This window comes from Tamandua tetradactyla, chromosome 9 (assembly GCF_023851605.1).
Source record: "Tamandua tetradactyla isolate mTamTet1 chromosome 9, mTamTet1.pri, whole genome shotgun sequence".
Classification (NCBI taxonomy): Eukaryota; Metazoa; Chordata; class Mammalia; order Pilosa; family Myrmecophagidae; genus Tamandua; species Tamandua tetradactyla.
Window position 1 is genome coordinate 68,798,481 of NC_135335.1, and position 22,869 is coordinate 68,821,349.

At 35.5% G+C, this 22,869-nt stretch overlaps 1 protein-coding gene and 1 pseudogene across 1 annotated transcript in view; both read right to left on the bottom strand.

Moving 5' to 3' along the window:
• Positions 1–22,869, bottom strand: part of CDH18 (cadherin 18) — a 518,873-nt gene that overhangs the window by 355,174 nt on the left and 140,830 nt on the right. The window lies entirely within an intron of this gene.
• LOC143645717 (peroxiredoxin-1 pseudogene) lies at positions 14,810–15,466 on the bottom strand (annotated as a pseudogene).

Consider the following 22,869-nt stretch of genomic DNA (forward strand, 5'->3'; position numbering starts at 1 on the left):
ATTCTTAACAATGGACAAAATAACTTGAAGTCTTTTGAATGCAAATCCTTGAAAACATGTCTACAATTAGGGATATCTTCACCAGAGGAGGGGATGGAAATATCTGAAATACTTTGACTAAGGCCCTCTCTCGCTTTAAAAATACTTAAATGAAATTCTCAAAGTTCATTTTGTGATATATTTCCATGATTAAAAAGCAAATATACAGGACAAGACAGAGGCCCAGAAAGACAGGGAAAGCTTGCATGCTGCATTCATTTTAGGTAGACATGCCTGATAGGAGGGCTGAAGCTGAAGACAATCTCTATCTTTTTACCAGCTGGTTACAAAATCAGAAAACAGACATCTCAGGGAATAAATCCCAGATTTAACATTTTTAAATATTAAAATGGACAGTATGCAACAAGAAAGCACAAGGCAAATAAGGAGACAGGAAATGATGGCCCTTCCACAGAAAGAGGCTAAAAATCCAGAAAACATCAATGAAGAAGACCAGAATTGGACATACCAAACAAAGTCTTAAAAATAAAATAAAAAGATCAAGAAAATAGTGAATGAGCAAGATGAGCATCTTAGTAAAGAGACAGAGATTTTTCAAAAGGAACGACACAGAACTACTGGAGATGAAGAGCACAGTAACTGAAATGAAAAATGCCCATGAAGTTTTCAAGAACAGATTGAAGCAAGAAGAAGAAAGAATCAGTGGACTCAAAGACAAGACACTTGAAATGATTCAAGCTGAAGAAAAGAAAGAATAAAAGAATTTTAAAAAGAAAATATAGTTTAAGACACCTATGGGACCACATGCAGTGTACCAATATGAATTATGGGAGTCCAAGAAGGAGAAGAAAGAGAGAAAGTGGCAGAAGGAATATTCAAAGAAATAATGACAGAGAACTTCCCAAACTGAGCAAAATACATGACTATGCTCCTCCAAGAAGCCCAGAAAACACCAAACAGAAGTAAAATATACCTTGTCATATATTAATCACAAGGAGATATATGAAAGCTTCAAGAGAAAAGCAACGTGTTACATACAAGGGACCCCAAAATACAGTGAGTGTTGATTTCTCATCAGAAACCATGGAGGCCAAAGGCAGTGGGTGGAAGTGCTGAAATAAAATAACTGCCAACCAAGAAGTGAAATGATGGAAAAAAATTATCATTCATGTAGTAACCAGAAGCGAACAGGGATAGTTATACTAATATCAGTAAAATGCACTTTTAGCAAAAATAAATTTAGAGGACAAAGATGGTTATTATATACTGGTAAAGGGGACAATTCAACAAGAATGTGCAACAATTATAAATACATATGCACCTAACAGCAGAGCCATAAAATATATAAAGCAAATATTAACAGATTTGATAGGAGAAATCAATACTTCTACATTAATGGTAGAAGAATTCAGTACATTACTTCCAATAATGGATAAAACATCCATTCAGAAGATCAATAATGAAATACAAGACTTGAATGACACATAACACAGTTCTCAAGTCCACTTTATAAATGGCTCATTCCTATAAGAATAGACCATATGTTTGGTCACAAAATAAGTCTCACTAAACAAAAAATTATTGAAATCATACAATGTATAATCTCTGATCACATGGAATTAACCTAGAATTCAATATCAGACGGAGAAATCGAAAACTCACAAGAAAAATGTAAAAATTCAACATACCTTCAAATATCCACTGGGTTAAAGAGGAAATCCCAAGTGAAACTAAGATATCTTGAGGTGAATAAAACTAAAAATGCAACATACCAAAACTTATGGGATGCAGCAAAGGTAGTTCTGAGAGGGAAATTTAGAGCTCTAAGTGCTTACATTAAAAAAGAAGAAAGGCTTCAACTCAGTGACCTAACCTCAAAACTAGAAGAACTAAAAAGTGAAGAGAAAACTAAATCCAAAACAGGCAAAAGAAAGGAAATAAAGATTAGAGCAAAGATAAGTGAAATAGAAAAAAAAAATAGAAAGAATCAACAAAAACAAATAGCTTTTTTCAAGATCAAAAAAGTTTACAAACCATTAGCTAGACTGACAAAGAAAAGAAGAGAGAGAATACAAATAATGAAGCTCAGAAGGAAATGTGGGACATTACTACAGACCCTGTTGAAATAAAAAAGGCCAAAAGAGGATGCTATGATCAACTGTTCACCAATTAGATAATACAAATGAAATGGAAAAATTCTTAGAATTTGCTGCTCATTATAGTTAGTTTATATTAGAGAGGTTACACAATATTTGTTCTTTTGCTTCTGGCTTACTTCACTCATTATGTCTCAAGGTTCATTCACCTAGTTGCATGTCTCATAACTTCATTCCTTTTTGCAGCCACACAATAATCCATAATATCCATGGACCACAGTTTGCCCTTCCATTCATCATTGATGCACTCTTAAGCCACTTCCATCCATTGGCAATCATGAATAATGCCACCATAAACACCAGTGTACAAATTTATATTCATGTCCCTGTTTTCAGCACTTCCAAGTAAACATCTAATAATGGGGTTGCAGGATCATATAACAATCTTATATTTAGCCTCTTGTGGAACTACCACATTGCTCTACAGAGGAGCTGCACCATTCTGCTTCCTTACTCACAGTTATTAGGAATATCTCTCTCTCCATATCTTCTCTAGCAGTTGTATCTTTCTGGGATTTTTTTTTAAAGTTTTATTCACACACCAAACAATACATACAAAGCATATAATCAACAGCTCCCAGTGTAATCATATAGTTGTGCATTGACCACCACAATCTATATGTGAACATTTTCATTTCTTGCAAAAAGTAAGAAAAGAAAGAAAAAAGCAACAAAAAAGTCCTATTACCACTGTGCTTCTAATTGGTATTTAGCTTTGGTATCTTGCCTTAATGAAGGTATCTTGGTATTAAATTTGGTATCTTGCCTAATGAAAGAAACATTAGAGTGTTACGGTTAACAATGGACCTGAGTTTGGATTAACTATTTTTTCTATAAACATCTTGCAATGATGACATTAATTTGCTCTCCCTCATGTAAAACTTGCTATATTTGTACACTTAATCATCATCACTGTCCACTCTAGGTTTTGCTGTTACACAAGCCCAACCTATAATAACTGACCAGAAATTGAACCTGGGTCTCTGGCATGGAAGGCAAGACCTCTGCCTGCTGAGCCACTGTGGCCCACCTTATAACTGATTTTGATGAGACTCTGTAGTAAGCATTTTTATTACTCAAGGTTTTGGGATATTATGATGAAATGAATGTATTTTGCATGTATAAAGAACAAGTCTTTTGGGATCCGGAGGCTGGAGTGTGGTTGTTTGGAGCTGTATGTACCCCACAAAAACATGTTCTAAAATTTAATGAATTTCTTTGGATGTGAACCCATTGTAGGTAGGCCTCCTGGATGAGGCCACTTCAGTTAAAGTATGGTGCACCTCAATTAAGATGGATATTAATCCTATTACAGTTATCCTTTCTAAGATAGCGAAATTCAGATAGAGAAAACCATGGAAACAGGTAGGTGTAATTCAGTGGAACTTGAAGGTGTGGCGTGAGCCGGAGATGCTGTGATGTGCTTTGCCATGTAACGAGGTAAGGACCAGAGATCTCCAGTGGCCAGCTGCCCAGCACCACAGCACTGAGGAAGAAAGCATTATCTTGCTGATGCCTTAATTTGGACTTTTCTTCACCTTCAAAACCATGAGAACATAAATTTCCATTGTTTCATCAACCCATTTTATTGCATTTGCTTGAGTAGCCCAAGAAAATAAAATGACATGAAAACAGCTAAGCACATAGTAAGGTTTGATTTTCTCTGAATTATAATCAAATATCTATACAGAAGAAATCAGAAAGCAGTAATCATTCAGATTGGTTTTCTGTTGGAAATGTTCATCCAATTTTCACAAAAACTCTGATGAAAATACTACTTTTGTCTATACAGTCGTTGCTGTCTGACATGGCTCATTCAAAACCATTTGCCTTGAACTCTTTACTTACCAAACTCCAGTTAATGACACCTGGTTTTCAAGCGCTAGCTAAAGACTGTATTTCCACACAGACTTCTCTGTAGAGGGAGACAATTCTACCTGGACCTCCTATATTTCTTCATACCTTCTGAGAAAGAGGCATTGGCAGTCTTGTCTCATACTATCTTTTTAAGAATATTTAGTTAGCAAACAGCCTTGGAAGTTAGAAATAGAAATTCCCTTGTCGGCAGAGTTATGATGTGTTTTCTGTTTTCATAATGAAAGTAATGTCTCCTCTGGGTCAAAGTTTAAGAAATGTGCTAGCAGCCCCCTATAAGATTTGGGGTACAGAAGCACAGAGTTCTGAAGGTGTTGCCAATTTCTACTGCATGTGTGACACATACATATACTATAGGATTTCAGAAGCAAGGGGAACAGATGCTAACACTAAGCTCATGCTGCCTGCTGTGCCATGAGTAATAAAATCATTTATCTCTGACACAGGAGTGTTATGTCTTCTGCCAACATTTATAAACTGTTTTAGGATCCCCTGCTACCTTGTTAGACTCTTCTCTTGGATATTATAGTTCACTGTAAGTGTTTGCCACTTTAAATGGCTTTAGCATTCATTCATCTAATTCTTTCCTATTCTTGCAGACATGTAGTAGCAAATAAATGTTATTTAATTTTTCCTTCATATCATATTGTTTTTTGAGTGCTCATACCATACCTGATGTATTTTCTATCTCCTGCATTGGCTAGTAAAGTGCTTTTCATATTGTAGCCATAAACAAGCATTTGTTGAGGGAAGGAAAAAATTAAAGCAAAAATAGACAAATTGATTCAGGGTTTGTGCCACAAGAGTGCTTTTAAAATGCTTGGTTTCAACTTCAGGTTGTGAGGTGTAAGAGTGTGTGCTAGAGAAATTTGTAAAAACATGCTTTGATGTGGTTAACATTCTACTCTGCCTTCCCCTTAAAAGGCTGTAAGCATCAAAGAAGCATAAATGCTGGATATCAAAGTCTCCGTTCATTGATAAAATCTTGCTTTCACTAAATTACTTTGTATACAGAGGAATTTAAGGGAGGCATTCAAATATTGAGCCAACTGTGCATTAGTAGTCAAATTTGCAATGGCACTTACTGTATACCATTATGAGTAAATCTTACTGGTTTATATGGTACAAAATGCATATATGGACACTTCTGCTACATTGATCAAAAATAAACATAAATGGAAATAAAACAGAAAGTATTCATGTTGCCACTGTTCTTATTTCTCAAAGGAAGAACATAATTGGTAGAGTTAAGTTTAATTTCAATATTTATAATTAAATAAATATTTAATATTTAGTAAATAAATATTAACTTTTATTTATTAAATATATATTAAATATTTAGGAAATAAATATTAAATGTATTTATTAAATAAATATTAAATATTTGTTCAATTGAAATATGTATTAAAGATTTATTTATTAAATGCTTACTTAAATTTAATATTTATTAAATAATTTGCATGTTCTGGTGAATATGTATATATATATATATATATATATATAAAGATAAGGACAGTGTCTTGAAGATTGCAAATGTAAATGACATACACAATAATGATCTATTTGGCCATAGTAGGTAAAGGTATAGAATTATTTCATATTTCCTCATGGCTGATTACAATTTTCATAATGCCTAAGAGACATTATTCAATAAAATGAAAAAGTCAAAAACAGAAAAAGAAAATGATCTCACCAAACAGAATACGTCTTTGTTTATCTGTATTCACATACATACAGATAAGTATGGAAGTTGACAGAATGACATAAAGATATTTTGTTTATCTCAGTGTCTTCTAAAAGTGTGTCTATCTATGTTTCAGTTTGTTAAAGCTGCTGAAATGCAATATACCAGAAATAGGTTGGCTTTTTCAGTGGGGATTTATTAGGTTACAAATTTATAGTTCTAAGGCCCTGAATATGTCCAAATTAAGGCATTAAGAACAAGATTGCTTCTCTGAGGAGAGGCCGCAGGCATCTAGCATTCCTCTGTCATATGAGAAAGCACAGGGCAATGTCTGCTGGTTCTGGTTTAAATGGCTGTCTCCAAGATGTGTCTTGGTATTTCTTTCTCTCTTAGCTTCCCCTGGGGCATTTCCTTTCCCTCCTAGCTTCTCTAAGTGAGTTTTCTTTCTCCGCTTTCTGCCTGAAAGTTTTCTTAAAGGACTCCAGTAAAATATCAAAACCCAATCTTGAATGGGTTGGGTCACATCTCCATGGAAACAACTTAATCAAAAGGTCCAACCAACAATAGGTCTGCCCCAACAGGGATGGAATAAGAGAACATCACCTTTTATAGAATACATAACAGCTTCAAACTAGCACACTCCACTTTCTGACCACCCCAAATATATATTCTTCCCATGTGTAAAATACATTCATTCCAACATATCACAAAAGCTTAAATTATTTCAGTGACAATAAATAATACAAAGTCTAATCAAAATCAGTTACAGGTGTGGTTTGTCCTAAGGCAAAATTCCCTTCCAGCTATGGACCTGTGAAATTTAGAACAAGCTCTATGCTTCCAATATAAAAAGAACGGGCAGTCATGGGATGAATGTTGCCATTTCCATTGAGATAAATTGGTAGGAAAAAGGAGTGAAAGGTCCCAAACAGTTCCAAAAACCTGAAGAGCAAATCCCATTATGTTTCAAAGTCTGAGAGTCATCTACCTAAAGATATTTTATCTTTGGAGCTTGGGAAAGCATCAGTCCCACCCTTTCCAAAGGCTAATGTGGTGACCCTGCTCTCTTTAAACAAAGGGGTGAGGGTTCTAACATCCCCAAGCTTTGGGGAGACCACCTTGTTCTTGTCTCTACTCTCCTGAAACCTCTGGGTAGCATCTGGACTTTCTGCTACAACCCCTTCATAATAGTGAGGTGGTGCCCAATTTTCCCCAATCCGTGGGCAATGTCCTTCATCCTGTCTGAGGACTGAGGCAACAACATCCTTCTTGAAAAACAGGGCCAACAAGCTCCCATCAATTCCTCAGGTATCTGACAGTCCTGAAGCAGCATTATTCCTGAATAAAGGGGCTGAAGCTCCAAACTCTGCCAAGTCCAGGGCAAATTCACCTTTTCCACTTGCACAGATGACTCTGCTTTCCTGTTCTGAGGTTTCTTTGCTACAGATCTCGTTGTCTGTGCTTCCGCCTTTGAAGTTATCTTTCATTCAATTGTTTTGTCCTTTTTAGTCCAGATGGGTAATCATTCCTTTTATACATACTCCTCCAAAACTTGTCAGTTTCTTTTGCAGCAAGCAGGGGTCCCAGCCATCAGACAACAGGATTTTCCACAAATCTTTGTAGATAATTCCATGTTCAATCCTGGCTTGTCCTGAAGTGGCTGACTGATTCTGTCATATTTGGACATTGGCTTCTGGGTTCTCACTTTCTGGGATCTAATAACTTTTCTGAACATCAATTTCTGGTTTCTCTGTACCCCAAATTTCAGTTCTTAGCTTTTCCTTTTTTATCACAATTTGCCATAAGTTGCAAGGAGAAGCTACGCTGTGTGGCCCTCATTTAGTTTGGAAATTTCCTCAGCTGGGTGTCCAAGCTCATTATGCTCAAATTCTACTTTCCATCTTTCCAGGATTCAATTTTGCCAAACTCTCTGCCAGTTTAAAACAGGTGTCACCTTTCTTCCAGTTCGCAACAACACATTCATCATTTTCATTTAGGCCTCAATGGAAATATCTTTAGAGTCCATATTTCTACCAGCAATCTCCTTAAAGCAATCTAGGCCTTTCATTTGAAGTATGTCACAATTCTTCCAGAATATTCCCCTTATCCATTTATAAATTCGTTCCAGCACTTTTGATAGTTGTACATTGCAGCAACCCACTCTTCTGGTGTGAAAATGTGTTTCAGCTTGGTAAAGTTGCTGGAATGCAATATACCAAAAATGGGTTGGCTTTTTCAATGTGGATTTACTAATTACAAATTTACAGTTCTCAGTCCATGAAAATGTCCAAATGAAGGCATCAAGTGTAAGATATCTTCTCTGAGGAAAAGCCGCTGGCATCTGGGTTCCATTTTCACATGAGAAATCACATGGTGATGTTTGCTGGAAATTTTCTCATGGTCTGGTTTCAATGGCTGTCTCCAAAATATCTCTGAGTGTTTCTTACATTATAAGCTGCTTCCAGGGTATTATTTTTCACTGTTAGCTTCTGCTGGGACATTTTCTTTCTTAATTCTCTCTCTCCACGAGCTCTCTCAAAAGTCTCCTTAAAAGATCAAGACCCAGCTTTAGTGGACTGTGTCAAAACTCCATGGAAACAACCTAATCAAAAGGTCCCATCCAGGTTGGGCCACGGTGGCTCAGCAGGCAAGAATGCTCGCCTGCCATACCAGAGGACCCGGGTTCGATTCCCGTTGCCTGCCCATGTTAAAAAAAAAAAAGGTCCCATCCAACAGTAAGTCTGCCCTCACAGGGAAGAGAACATAACCTTTCATGGGATACATAACAGCTTCAAAACAGTATGACCTACTACTCTATTTTCTGCCTTGCTTGTGTTATTTTTAGAAAAATACGTTTATTATGATAGAATTTCATGAAATGCATTTTTAAATGGATAGTCTCTTTAATTTAAAATATCACAACATTCTAAATGAATCCTACTGCTGGAGGAGAGATTTCTAGTGGCCCAACTTATTGATTTTGACCATTGGGTACCTTATATATATTTGCCTACAACATGTCCCTGTCCACCAACATCCCTGGAATAAAAATTACATTTCTTAGCCTCACTATAAGCTAGGTATGGTTCTATTACCAAGTTATAGCCAATATGTACAAGAGAATGTTGGCTAGCAATTTCCCAGGGAAGTTTCCTAAAGAGCTAATGACATCTGCCTTACCTATTTTCCCTCCTGCCTTCATTCTGCCACTTTGGTCCTGAAGGTTTTCCCTTTTGGACTATGCAATGTATATCACAGCCTGGAAGGTTTGAAGTGGAAGATACTCTTTCAAACGTTCCTGGAGTCCCTGAGAACTGGGTAGAATGGACCTGCTCTGTGGCCTAGGCTGAATTCATCTAGACTCATGTGACAGTATTTCAGCGAGAAAGTACTCCTGTGTTTTAAAGCCAGTCTTTGTTTTTGTTCCTCAGAATTGAACATACTCATTACTGACTAACTAGACTGAAGCAGTGTATTTTCCATAGCTTTAGATTTGGGGGAGGATTTGGGGAATATTGTACCAAGTAAGGCAAGAAAGGAAAAGAAAATCAGGTGAAGAAAACATGTGAAGATAATGGATGATGCACTATTCTAAATTCCAGAAAAATGATTACTATAACAGCCTTTTCTGTAACTTGTGGGACAAAAACTGTAAAATGTCAAAGTCGTGTTCTCCTCTCTTCCTCTTTTGAAGTCAGACATCATATCTTAAGCTGTATTAGTGTCAAATATAACACATTGCACTATGCTATGCAAAAGAAAGGGGAACTACTCCTTCAACTTTCTGCCCTTTAAAATCTATCTTCTTGCTCTACCAGTGCCAAAGAAATTTTCTCAAAAGATGCATATAATCTGTGGTGGGTACAATAAACCTACAAAGAATTGAGAGGTTATAATTCCCCTATAAAGTATATTCTCCAACCGTTTGCCAGCAAAATGGCTGACATTTCCCTTTAAAAAGTAAGAATATGATTGTCCCTATTTTGTGAATTTTGGTTCCCTCAATATATATGGAAATTTGTCGGCTTAATTAAAGCATAACATTTAGAAAGAGTGACATGAGAAAGATGGTGAATTAAGAACTTCCAAGCAAACATCTCCCTATAGAAGGATTAAAAAAAAAAGAAGAAGAAAAAATCAGAATCAACTTTTCCAGAACTGTGGAAAATTGTCAAAGGGAAACAGTAGTCAATAGGACACTGAATTGGGAAAAAAAAAATCTAAAAACAGTAGGAAAGCTGCATGGTCTTTATAGTTTCCCTGACACCACCTACTTCCCCAGCTTGGCATGGCAGTCCACATTCCCAGTGTGGTGGTCTGCATTCCTACTGCAGATCCCTACAATCTGGTTATTAGCACAATATAATGTACAAAATTAACCTGTGTATATGTCTAATCTAACACACTCTGAGAAAGACTGACTCATGGAACTCATTTATTTCACTTAAACCTAATTCACTCAGGTCAGAGAAGTAATGCAGGGAAGTGGCATGAAACTGAGCCAACCATTGCCAAATGGTGCAAAAGACTGTGGTCCTTGGAGAAGAAGCTGAGTTTTCCTTGGAAGAGAAGCTGGGTTTTCCTTGGAAGGGAAACAGGGCATCCATGTATATTTGGGGATATTGGAGAATTTTTGAAAGCTATCATACATACACAGGGCAAGAAAGAGTAGAAAAGAACCCAACTATTAACATGGGGCTTTTCTATAGGCTAGTGATAAACTGGTTTAAATGCTGAAGAATAACTTCAACATAGAATTAATCTGCATAACAACCAAAGAGTAACCTGCAAACCCTGTAGAAAGGGTGGTGATAAAATCTGATTTACAGAGTTAACACTACAAAATATTCACATGTGCAGGCTGGCAAAAGAACACAAGGCATTCAAAGAGATAGGATTATATGGTCAAACCAGGGAACAAAATAAAGTGATGGAAACTACATCAAGATGCCACACATTGGAATTACTAAACCAAGATGTTAAGTCAATCCTCCTAAAAACAGTTCAATAATCCAAAGGAAAACATGGAAAAAAGAGCTAAAGGGAATCAAGAACATAATATATAAACAAAAGGAATAATTACAGTTATAAAAAGGACCCAGACAGAAATTCTGTAAATAAAAAGTGAAATAACTGAAATAAAAATTCTTTAGACAGGTTCAAGAGTAGGTTAGAACAGACAGAAGAAAGAAACAGCAAACTTGAACATAGGATAATTGAAATTTTTCAGTATGAGGGGCAGAGTGAAAAAGAATGTGAAAGCACACCTAGCATGCAAGACAATATGAAACAAGACAACATATGCATGATGAGAGTTCCAGAGGAGAAGAGAAAGAGAAAGACCAAGAAAGAAGATTTGATGATAGAGTCTGAAAATTTTCATATTTAACAAAAAACAAGAATCACTTGTGTGATAGTTAGATTCAGTTGTCAACTTGGCCAGGTGAGCATACTTAGTCTTGTTGCTGCGGACATAAGCTAATGGTACGTGAACCTCATCTGTTGCTAATTACATCTGCAGTTGGCTAGGAGGCGTGTCTGCTGCAATGAGTGACGTTTGACTTAATTGACTGGTGCTTAAATGAGAGATCGCAATGTAGCAAAGCTAAGCAGCTTGGCATTCCTCATCTCAGCACTCACAGCTCAGCCCAGGCCTTTGGAGATGCAGAAAGAAGTCACCCCGGGGAACGTTGTTGGAATCCAGGGGCCTGGGGAGAAGACCAGCAGAGACCATCCTGTGCCTTCCACATAAGAAAGAACCTCAGTGGAAAGTTAGCTGCCTTTCCTCTGAAGAACTAACAAAATAAATCCTTTTATTAAAAGCCAGTCCGTCTCGGGTGTGTTGCATTCCGGCAGCTAGCAAACTAGAACAACTTGTAAGACATGAATATACAAATTAACTCCAAATATGATAAACTCAAAGAGGTCCACATTGAGGCACATTATAGTTGGAGTCCAAAGACAAAGAAAGAATCCTAAATGCAGCAAAACAGAAGCAACTTATCACCTATAAAGGATATTCAATAAGAGTAAGTAAAAAATTTTGTGGGAAGCATGATTCAACATAAGAAAATCTATCAATCAATGGATTGATTTTGACAAAATCCAAAACCCTTTCACAATAAAATACTCCTGAAAAATAGGATCAGGTGAGAACTTCAACATAACAAAGAGTATTTATAAAAAACACAGACAATATTACACTCAATGCTGAAAGACTGAAAGCTCTTGCCCTAAGACAGGGGGCAACATGGAAGCCTGCTATCATCACTACTAGTCAATATTATTCTAACTAGATTAGTTGGGCAAGAAAAAAAATAGAAGGTATCCAAAGTTGATAGAAGAATTAAAACTATTTCCATTCAAAGAAGAACAATCTTTTTAACAGAAAATTGCAAGTAATCACAAGTTAATAAAATAATTTAGTGAAGTTATAAGGTAAAAGATTAATATGCAAAAATTAGTTGTATTTCTATACACCAGCATTGATGAATCTGAAATGGAAACTAAGAAAACAATTCCACTTACAATAGCATCTAAAAGGATAAAATAAATATGAATAAAACTAACCACATGGGTGAAAGTTTTGTACAACAAAAACTGTACAACACAAGTGAAAGAAATTAAATAAGACCTAAAGAGATGGCAAAATAGATCATGTTCATGTATTGGCAGACTTAATATTGTAAAGATATCTATACTGCCCAAAGCTATCCACAGATACAATGCACTTCTTATCAAAATTCCAAAAGTCTATTTTCAGAAATAGAAAAGCTGAAGCTCAAGTTCATATGAAATTAGAAGGGCTCCCCAGATATCCAAATCAATCTCGAAAAAGAAGAGCAAATTTGAAGGCCTTATACTACCTGATATCAAAATTTACTGCAAAGCCACAATAATCAAAATAGTGTGGCACCAGCATAAAATAGACAGCTGGACTAGTGAAGTAGAATTGAGAGTCCTGAAATGAACACACATATCTATAGCCAACTAATTTTTGACAAGAGTGGTGTGCTGGTTTAAAAGCATGTATGCCCCCTAGAAAAGCCATGTTTTAATCAAAATCCCTTTTCATAAAGGTAGAATAATCCCTATTCAATACTGTATGTTTGAAACTGTAATCAGATCATCTCCCTGGATGATGTGATTTAGTCAAGAGTGGTTGTTAAACTGGATTAGGTGACGATACGTCTCCACCCATTTGGGTGGGTCTTGATTGGTTTATTGGAGTCCTATAAAAGAGGAAACGTTTTGGAGAATGGGAGATTCAGAGAGAGCAGCACCACAAAGCAGAGAGTCCACGAGCCAGTGACCTTTGGAGATGAAGAAGGAAAACACCTCCCAAGGAGCTTCATGAAACAGGAAGCCAGGAGAAGAAGCTAGCAGATGACGCCATGTTCAGCATTTGCCTTTCCAGATGAGAGAAAAACTCTGACTGTATTCACCATGTGCTTTCTCACTTGAGAGAGAAACCCTGAACTTCATTGGCCTTCTTGAACCAGACTTTTTGGAAATCTTCATTTGGACATTTCTATAGATTTGCTCTAATTGGGTCATTTCCTCAGCCTTAGAACTGTAAACTAGCAACTCATTAAATTCTTCTTTTTAAAAGCCATTCTGCTTCTGATATATTGCATTCTGGCAGCTAGCAAACTAGAACAGGTGGTAAGGACATTAAATGGGGAAAGACAACTATCTTAAAAAAATGTGCTGGTAAAATTGAATATTCACATGCAAAAGAACAAAGTTGGACTCCTGCCTCATACTATATAAAAAATGAACTCAGAATGGATCAAGGACCTAAACATAAGAGCTAACACCATCAACTCTTAGAATAACAGTTCTTGGAATAAGAGGAAGATCTTCATGACCTCTGATTTGGCAATAATTTCTTAGCTATTACACCAAAAGAACAACAATATAAGAAACAACAGATAAAATGGGCATCTTCAAAGTTAAAACTTATGTGCATCAAAGTACGTTGTCAAGAAAGTGGAAAAAAAAAACAAACTATGGAATGGCAGAAGACAGTTACAAATAATACATCTGATAAGAATTTAATATCCAGAATGTATAGAAATGCTACAGCTGAACAAGACAAAGAAATCAATTAAAAATGTACAAAAAACTTGAATAGATATATCTCCAAAGAAGTTATATAAATGGCCAATGAGCACATGAAAAAATGTTCAACACAATTGGTCAAAAGGGCATTGGAAATCAAATCTAAAATAAGATACTACTTTAAAATCACTAGGATGGCTATTATTAACAAAATGGAAAATAACAAGTGTTGTCAAGATTGTGGAGAAATTGGAACCCTAGTACACTGTTGGTGGGATTGTAAAATGGTACAGCCACTGTGGAAAATGATTTGATGGTTTTACAGAAGCCTAAATATAAAATAACCTATGACTCAACAATTCTACTTCTAGGTATATACCACAAGAAAGTAAAAACAGGGACTCACCATGCAGATTGGTGTAAACCATGTTCATAGCAGCATGATTCACAACAGCCAAAAGTGGAAACAACCCCAGTGACCATTGACAGGTGGATGGATAAACAAAATATGGTATATATGAAAAATGGGATATTATTCTATAGAAAGCAATGAAGTTCTGATCTATGCCACAACAAGGATGAACTTTCAAAGCATTATGTGGAGGGAAAGAAGGCAGAAACAAAATGACAAATATGGTCCAATTCCATTTATATAGTATATATCTAAAATATTCTTAGACAATGTAACTCCATAGGAGCCATAACAGTAAACTAAACTTTGAAAGATTGCACTTCTGAATTTTGAGTAAGTTTTCAAAGAGAAAAAGGCATTGGGTTGTTGTTGTTGTTTTTCTCATTTCAAGTTTAATAAAAACTACAGAAGATCCATGGGCTGATGCCCCACTACTGGTACATGATACCCATCACCTGGCCTTCAACCACAGCACAGCTCAGATCATTCACACTAAGGAAAAAAAGGCTGGCCTCCCCACAGCCCCTGCAGGATAGGTCTATCCATGTCTCACACCACATCTCAGCTGAGTCTAAGATTTTGTGTTTCAAGCATGAAGAAAGTACAAAAGAGGTTTTGTTATGGTGGCTGCCTACTGCAGCCTGGCACTAAAATGGCCCAGCACTCATTTTGCTTGGAGAAATAGTCTTTGCTCTTCTGGATGACAAGCTTGATGGTATCACAGCTAGGCTTCCAGTCAGCTGGGCACATTTCCCCATGTTTGTCAGTGAACTGGAAGGGATGGACTAGTCTCAGAGTCTCATCCACGGAATGACCACATGGAAGTGATTACACTGATTTGCTGAAGGATCCCCTTATCATCAATAATGAAGAGATTCCTGAATGAGATGCCTTCATCCACCTTTAAAACCCCATAATCCTGAACAGTGGTGCACTTGGGGTTAGATGCCAGGAGAATCTTCATAGGTCCCAGCCCTCCTTGTTTCTTGGGTGTGTTTAGCCACGCCAGATGGCAGAAGTGAGAATCCATGGAAGCATCAATCACTTGACAGTTGAGTTTCTTAAATTTTTCTGTCCTACCATTGAAAGTAATGATCTCTATGGGGCACACAAAGCTAGTCAAGAGGGTAAAACAAAAAACAAAAAACAAAACAAAACAGCATATTTCCCTTTGCAGTCAGAGAGACTCATATCTTTGAACTGACCATCTGGCATAACAGCTATGGCTTCAAAGTTGGGGGCAGGGTGTCCAATTCTGGCAGTTTCCAAAGACATCTTGCTATCAATAACTATCCAAGAAAAGCTACAGAGTAATGCCAGGAAGAGGACTGCATTGTGTTGTTTATATATATATGTATGTATAAATAAGTATATACATATATGTACTTACAGCTAAAACAGATAAAACAATTATACAAATATAACATTCAAATGGTCTGATGATCAAACGTACTTTGCATTTCTATTATGCTAAGTTTTACCTTTCACCACTTCAATCATATTCTTGCCAATATAATCAACTCTTACACCACAGTATAAGCCTACTTTCCCACTGTAATCCTAAGAATATACCTTCTCCATGGTGGAGAAAATCAAATAGTTCTGCTCCCTGGTGCTTCCACAGCTTGACAGTTTCCACCCTTAAATGGTTCTCACTGCTTCTTTATCCTACAACATTTTGTAAAACATTTTATCATATTCATTTTCTAATGACAATCCTTCATCAGTTTTATTACCTGTATTTAAGCTTCTTAACATGACCAACGAAACCCTTCATCATAAACCAACCTCTAAGAAACCCTATACTCTGTGTTGAGCAATTGTACTAGTTTGAACACATCATGTTTGCTCACATGCCTTGATATGCTTTTTTTTCCTGAAATTGCTCTCACATCTTCAGTCCCTGAGCATTTTATATGTTTTGTTCAAGTACCAATATTATCCCCTCTATGTCTTGCCCAATTCCAATTCACATCACTCCATGTGGGTTAGGTTCTTCCTCTTTGCACCTACAACTTATCATAAACATTGTTTTATTTTGTTCTATATAATTTTATCACAGTTTTTGTTTTCTCAAACTAGACTGGGAGTATCTTAAAAATGAGATATGCAACTTGTTGCTCAAATACTTGAATTAGAGGCATATAAAACATTCTTTGAATGAATTTCTGGATCATCTATTAATGAACATGTACTTAACCTAATAAATAAGTAGTTACAATTAATAGTTTCAGTGGTCCAAACCGGAACTGAGGCTTTCTAATTGACTTTTATAAGCCTCCATCATTTCTCAAGAATTCAATAATGCCAATATAAACTAAACTAATGCTGATCCAGTGTTGTATACCTATTTGCTACTTCTCTGTTATATATTTAATAACAGTTATCTATTCAATTTTACAACATGCAAATTACTCTACTGGTATTCATGAAGAATTGCAAGAGAAAATAAAAAAGAATTTAGCTCATAAAATGATTGCAATAAGGAAAAGAGAACATGCACATGTAACTAAAATTCCATATTTTTTCTAAAATCTGTATTCCACATTACAATATGAAATTTTTTTCGCATTTTCTATATTATTTTATTTTCACAGAAATCTTGTGAGGATTGGAAAATAACATCACAAGGGATATGTGAAAAGTGTGAATAGTGTTAACATAAGACAAAGCATCCTTCATAACTGAAAAAAAAAGACAGTTTTATGAAGAGAACACCATTTCATGTAGGTTTCAAAGGTTTCACTTAGTATTGTGATATTTAATTTTACTAAACTCATTTATACACAACTTTCCTAAGATTTATTGAGCATCTATTGTGGTCTAGTCATGCTCTAAAAATTGTGTATTTGTTTCCTAGGGCTGCTGTAACAAATTGCCACATATTTGGTGGCTTAAAACAACAGAAAGGTATTCTCTCACAGTTCTGAAAATTAGAAGTCTGAAATCAAGACTTCAGCAGAGTCATGCTCCCTCTGAAGGTTCTGGGTAACCTTGAAAGCTCCCTGCAACTTTGCTATCCCTTGGCTTTTATCTACATCACTCCAATTTATGCCCTCACATGGCCTCCTTCCCTATATGTCTCTATGTATCTGCCCAAATCTCCCTGTCCTTTCTATTATTAACATATCAGTCAGTAGGTTTGAGGCACACCCGAACCCAGCATGACCTCATATGAACTTGATTATCGCTGTAATCACCCTATTTCCAAATGCAGTTACATCTACCTGTCTGTGGGTTAGCATTGAAATATCTCTTTTGGGGGGCATAACTCAATCCACTACATGAGGGATTACTGATTAACTAAATAGAAAATATTTTTTCTTCTATGTTACATTCTAGTTAATTAAAAATGTAAACCAATTATACAAATATTTTTCAGATGGCAAGCACTATGACAGAAAAACAAAACAAAACAAAAACAGAAAATCTTCAGGGTATTTTAAAGATTAGTGAATTTTAGGGAACTTCAAAATGAGTGACCAGAAGGAAGCCTTTCCTTAAGGGCCTGATATTTGGGTACGGGAGGCCTGAGTCAAAGAGAGAAGCCAGAGGTAAAGAAGTGAAGCCAAAGCATTCCAAGGTAGAAAACAGCAAACATAAATGCCCTGAGTTCTGGGCTAGCTTATTATAAGCAAGGATATTAGTGGGGGCCAAGTGGGGTTGATGAGGGGTTAGAAATTACATCAAAAACAGGAAGGAGCCAGATCAACAAAGGCCAGTGAAGACATTGTATATTACACTAACTGAAATTGGAAGACAGTGTAGAGTTTTAGGGAGGGTAAAACATAATCTGATTTGAAAGAATTCTCTAGCTTCTATGGGAAGAATGAAATTTGGGAGACAAAGAGGGTTTTAGGGGTTTTGGTTAGGGGCACTGGTTAGAAAGCGCTTGCAGAACTGCAGATGAGAAATGATAGGAGCTAAGAATTAGGTGATAGCAGAGGGAATAAAAAGAGAAGAATAAAGAGTCAGAAAGGATGACGGATAACAGTGCAAGAATATAGAGCTCTGTCTTCAAACAGTGTAAGTGTGCTACGTGTGATGCAGCTGAAAGGAGATGCTGAGCAGGCAGATAACTATTCTGGTTCTCAGTTGGGAGGTCAGGGCAAAAGGTATAAAGATGAGTAGGCAGGATATAGAGAGAAGCTAAAGATATGGGACTATAAGATCATGTAGGGAGGCATTCTATCTTCAGTCACCCTGATTCTAAGGATCAGAAACCAGTAAAAAAAGGAAAAACAAAACAAAACGAAGAAATGTCCAGCGTGGTTGCAGTGAGGGTTAGGTACGATGTGTTAACATGGAGAACAAAGCATTTCAGGTAGGATAGGTGTGGACAACCAATTAAACCAATGTCTTTATTTATACCATATCCAAACACCATCAACCTGCCCTCTGCACTGAATTATGTTAATATGTATTTGTATAGTGAGGTACAGGAATAAGCATTTTAGAAATATATACTGTATCCTATATCCTGGAGTAGATTCACAGCATTGAACTAAAATTAGGAGAGAGAGATCTGAAGCCGGTTCTGTTTCAATTCACATCTTCTGATTTAAACAAAATGATTATGCTTCTGCTTCCGCTGTGGACTCCTGAGATGTAAGTTATTTAATATCTCATAGCATCAGTTCTTAGGATGTTGAATGTATATGATAGCAGTACTATCCCATAAATTGCAGTTAGAATCATACAAGCTAAAAGAAGATAAAGCACTCAGTATACTTCCTGATTGACAGTAAGCACTTGAGACGTGTTAGTGGCACTATCGGTTTTTGTTATATGAATATCTTATTCCAGTATTTGGATCATGCTAATTTTCTTATTGCATGTAACCTGTTTTGCTTTGTTTTCTATACACAAAATTTGAAGATAAAGATAAGGAAATTTTTTTAAATTACTATTATATCTAGTATGTTAACCTAAAATTACAAATTAAATGTATGTACTATGATAATCAATTGCATGTAATGTTTAGAATAAATGTGATTTTTAAATCATATTTACCATGATCTCGAACTCTACAAGCTAAGAAAAATCGAAGTCATGCATATTCAAATGTCTTCCTATAGTTTCAATAAGATAAGGAGCTTACCTTTTTAATTAATGAGCCTGATTCTTCTGTCCTTGAAAACTAGGATAAACTCTAGAAAAAACTTTCTACCTAGGTAGGTTTTTTAAATGGCAGGGAGATTTTCTTTCAATATGTTAATTTGGTGTACATGGAAAGGAGATTTCAAAGAAAGGAAATTGAGAGATTGAAGAGGATATCCATCACCAAATTTGCTATCATCTTTCATACACATAAAATAAAAAATCAACCCTAATATTTCAAAGGAATTACTAACTTTTGAGATTTTAATAGAATTATGTGTATATTAAATATATAATTTTTTGAAGTAGGGGACTTAGAAAGTAAAACTTTTGCTTTGATTATCTAAAAAACTCATTGAGCTTTTATTGGCAATTTTGTGTACATATTCACAATTATTGCATTATCCTGTTTATGCAATTACATAGCTTTTAGCAATTAAGAAATAAGGTAGGTAATAAATTTTCATTATATTATTTTTCGAAAGATTGAATATAAGAAAGAGTCTCCTGGTTGTAATGAAGTCCCTGTGGACATTCTAATTAACTCTCACTAAACTTGTAAATTATAATTTGGTTGAATCTTAATGGATGAAAAAAATATTAGATAACTTGTTGATATTTTTTACAAGGGATATTTGCTACATTGTTATCATAATCACTGCACTGTTGTCTATAAAAATGAAGGCTTTTCAGCTGATATATCTCTATTGGGACTATTCAGAAAACTTTTATATCCATTTTTCTAAAGGCATAAAAGCATATTCTCCAGGTATAGATTTTTGTTTTAAACATTTATTATGATTATGATCTTATTATTTGCTTATATTATAACATTGCCTACTGAAAGTAAATAAAAATAGGTGATACAACAGGATAAGTAAAAAATCCCTTTTCTTCCCATGACTCCAAATTCTACTTTGCATATAGAAAAATTAGTATGCATATGTATTCCTAAAATAAACCGAATATCTGAGATACCAAAAAACAGAGGATAAATGAAGAAAGCTAAATTGATTCAGCTAAATTGAACATTTTCACAAATGGGGTCATGTTATACTTGCATTCTATATCATTTTTTGCCTTAACAATGAATGCATTTTACATATTCTATAGACCTCACTATAGTTATTTTTAACTATCTTATCTCCCACAATTGTAAGAAAACACGATCAATATCTTACTGCTGAGCATATAGATGCTTTATCCTTAAAAAACACACACAGTCTTTCAAATCAGGGAACGACAGTCCTTTCTTGGTCCAAAAGATTAATTTAAAATTTGCAAGTTCAAACCCAAGAGAAAGCCAGAGTCTTAGTTTATTAGCTGATAAGAGAGAATTGTGCTGCTACATTTTTTTAAAAAGGTGTCTGTTTCAGGAGTATGTTTTTTATCACCATGGTTTTGCATAGGTAGATAACTAAGATCATTCATTTGTTCATATATGATGTGGTTAAATGGGGGAGAAGGATTGCACATGCTATATCAACCAACATGATGTTAACTTCATGAATTATCAAAATAGAGAGGGGTAATAATCATTTTTCATCCGCACTTTCTCCTTCCTGGAGAGACTATGTGAAGTAACCAGGGACAGAGGCCTTGAAGTCACACAGATCCAAGTTTGATTCTTGGCTCTACTGCTTCTCATTAGTAAAAAACTGGGCTATCTAAGCAAGTAACTTAAATTTCTATAGACTCCAAATTCTCATCCTATAATGGAGAAGAATAACAACTATTTAGTATGATTAGTGAACTTATCACACTACATATCTCTCAGAGTGTCTAGTCTGAATCAATCTCTCAAATGCAATTAGTAATGATAGTATTATTATTATCACTGAACAATGATCATCCTCATTGTTTTCTCTGGGGAGAGCAGCAATCTAACAGCTGTGAGGCATCTGGCTGCAAGTGTGACCATGTGGTTGTACATATGTGCATATACCTGTAAGCATTCAAATAAGGAAGATCGTGATTTCGTGAAATCCGTCTCTCTCATGCTCACATTAACACTATATTGAAGCTCTCCCTCTATATCCTCTATTTCCTATTACCTGTTTTAGATTTCAGTCTTTGTATGTTCATCATAGATAGTGTAAGCCATGAAATGCTATGCTATTCTTGATTTGGTGGTGATTAGAAGGGTCACAAATGGCACCTTTCTGTATCTTCCCACTGAAAAACCCACTAAGTGTCCATGTTCATGTTTGTGAAAATCCATGCCCTATTCTTTATCCAATAATTTGTTTTTTTTAAGTGAGAAATTGAACAATAGTTCTCTGTAAGTCCATTTGGGCTAAAGAGAGTATGTGTGCTCTTTTCCAATAATGCCAAATAGTGGATTTAAAAACCATCAAAAATACAATTTAGAATTATCACAGATATTTCTAGTTTGAAATTGGATGTGAATATCAGCATTCCCTTCATGTCCTACTGAATTTCATTGAAAAGTAGTGAGTACAACAATAAAACAAGGGAAAAGATCGTCAATACCCTTCCTTCCACAAAACATAAGAGATATATAAGCTTTAGAATCTATATAATATATTGGGCTTCCAAAATATACATAAGGGCTTCCAAAAACAATAACAATGAACAAAAGTAGTCTTTCTTATGCTGTGCCAAAGGGAGCAGAGACAAGCAACCACTGAAATAGATCTCAGAAGCAAGTGGAGTCATTAGAAACAGATCTGAGCAAAAATAAACTACTGAAGATGAGAGGACAACCTCAGGTTTAAAACCTTGTCTGCGATGGGACAAGGTTTTGCAGCAAAACTGCGAAGTTTTGCAGCAAAAACTTCTTGGACCCCTTATGGTTCAGCAGAACAGATCATTCAAGACTGTACCCAGAATCACAAATACATGGCTGAATTACTGAAAGCTATTTGTCTTGGCAGGGGAGAATTTTGAATTGTTTAAACAGGTTAATCTGGGCAAATGTAGTGCTGGCCCCATGAATGTACAAAATGTTACTTTCCTGTTAACCCATGAAATCATAAAAGAAAAGATTGTTAAATCTAATTAATAAACTGAAAATATCTACATATTATGAACATGTTGATGAAGGAGATAAATTACTAATCTTCTTAATGTTAAAAACAAGTTCCTACATATCAAAAACACCACCTCCCTCAAATTGGGCAATGTATGTAAGTAGGCAGTACAGACGTAAAAAACAAATGGCTTTTAAACATATGAAGGAAACCATCCTTTCACTCATAATAAGGGACATGGAAATTAAAACTATGTTGAGATACAATTTCTTACCCAGCAGATTGTTACAAATTCCAAACGTTTGATGACTAATTTTGAATCAAGAAGGGTTCATTCTCACACATTGCTTATGTTTCTGGAAACTATGTCAATTCCCTTGAGGACATATTGTTGATTTGCACCAAAATTATGAAGCTTATGTTTGTTGACTAATAAATTCTACTTTTAGAAATTTGCCCAACAGATTAAGTTACATCACTGAACAATTTAAAATAAGGATAATATGTGGGCAGTGTATTCCTTAAATGTCATATGAGAATTGTTCTTTTATAAGATTTAATCACATACATAGTAAATGACTTATG